The sequence below is a fragment of the Malania oleifera genome, chromosome 4 (assembly GCF_029873635.1).
Source record: "Malania oleifera isolate guangnan ecotype guangnan chromosome 4, ASM2987363v1, whole genome shotgun sequence".
NCBI lineage: Eukaryota > Viridiplantae > Streptophyta > Magnoliopsida > Santalales > Ximeniaceae > Malania > Malania oleifera.
The window spans coordinates 124404958-124406636 of record NC_080420.1 but is presented as its reverse complement, the minus strand read 5'-3'; the positions used below and the strand labels follow the sequence as shown (position 1 = coordinate 124406636).

Here is a 1679-nt window from a genome sequence, read left to right as displayed (position 1 = left end):
AATACATTCATGGGAATTTGACAATCATTTTTTTAGAATCTCTCTATTTAATTTCATTTCCACACATTATCACCAATATTGACGAGGTTCTAAATGCTTCAAAATTAATGGAAACTAATATTGATAACTCATTTTGATTATCTAAGCAATATACTTTTTAATTGTTGACAGATGTATTGCAATTTGCAAATACACAAATGACTAGCTTGAAGTGTGGATAAGGTACATGCACATTTTTCACTTTGTGCTAGCCTATGTAGGATTTGAACCTACAACCTTTGTGCTATTGCACAACGCTCTAAATGTTTGAGCTAATAGGCTAAATATCTGTTTCTTCAGTAATACCTCAACATTTTCTGATCTGTTTGTCTCAATGGTTAGCATTTGCAAGCAGTAAAGGGGGGAAATCAATTGATCATCATATTCAATAGAATTTCATAATACATTAAAGAGCGAAAGAACCCACGGTTTTCTCCCAAATCAAATCCAATTCTAAGATAAAAGGAAATCAACTTCACGAGGAAAGTACCTTCTGAACCTCATTTTCTCTATGTGAAGCTAAAGCAACACTGCCCCTGCTTCCTCGTTTTTCTTTTGTGAGAAATGGGGAAGGCATTGAAAATGTAAGATCAGCTTCATTCTTGTTATAATAATCCATTACCTGCATTTGAAATGTAAGAATACAAAACTTAACAGCAAAGCTCGCAAAGAATTGTTATGCAACAAAGCAGGGATCCACCATTTACCAAGAATGATCACTGAAGAAAAGGTCCATAAACAAATAAAATATAGGTGCATTATATATCAAACAATATATCCAACAATTCTAAAAAAAAAAAAACAATTCGAATGGATCATTCATTCCATAACAGAAGCAAGCACACTGTTAATGGATTTTGTAGAAGCAACAACAATGGTGAGATAGAAAAATAAATTACAGCAACAAATAGCATTTTCCATAACAGCAGCAACCTAGTCATAAAACAAAAGTGACATCAGGCATGAGTAATCAATCAGCATTATATTAGCATGAAATATGCATCAGATTCAGTCTTTTCTTTCAAAAATCACAAATGCAGAGCATAACATGAGCAAGAATTAGAAACCAAAGAGAAGTAAAAGTGGAAGCAAAAAAAAATTAGGGTTCCACCATCTATCATTGTAAGAATCTGAATTGAAAATACACAGGATTCTGCACTAGATTCCGAGTGCTGCATCAAAATAAAATATTAATTAGCACAATTATATTAAAAAAAAAATAATAGAATAATAGAAAAAGGAAGACTTTACAAATGAATAATTAAAAACAAAATGAAAATTACACAAGTCCCTGAAGAACACTAAATTGAACTTCACTCCCTTAAGTTTATATTGTGACAGTTTGATCCTCAAAGCTTCATATGTTGCCCAGTTCATGACCCTGTTTAGGGATCCCATAAAGCTGATATTACAGCTTTAAGGTTCAAACCGTCACAATTGAAACTTCAGAAGTGCAATTCAGTGAAACTTTGGGGACTTGTGGTATATATATGTGTGTGTGCGCGTGTATGTATATTGAAAAAAGGAAAGAACAATATGACACAAACTGAGAAACACTTCGTGGAAGAATTTTCTTCATTCTTCCGAATAATACACAAAACATTAACTATATACATCAACCATCGCAGCAAAAAAGGAAA

At 32.5% G+C, this 1679-nt stretch overlaps 1 long non-coding RNA gene across 1 annotated transcript in view; it reads right to left on the bottom strand.

The window, feature by feature from the left end:
- Positions 1 to 383: 383 nt before the first annotated feature.
- The window catches only part of LOC131153229 (uncharacterized), a 22123-nt gene continuing 20827 nt past the window's right edge, over positions 384 to 1679 (bottom strand). The window contains exons 3-4 of the long non-coding RNA XR_009136192.1: positions 1151 to 1211; positions 384 to 661 (exon numbers count right to left, since the gene is read on the bottom strand). This is a non-coding gene — a long non-coding RNA (uncharacterized LOC131153229). The remainder of the gene's footprint in view (positions 662 to 1150; positions 1212 to 1679) is intronic.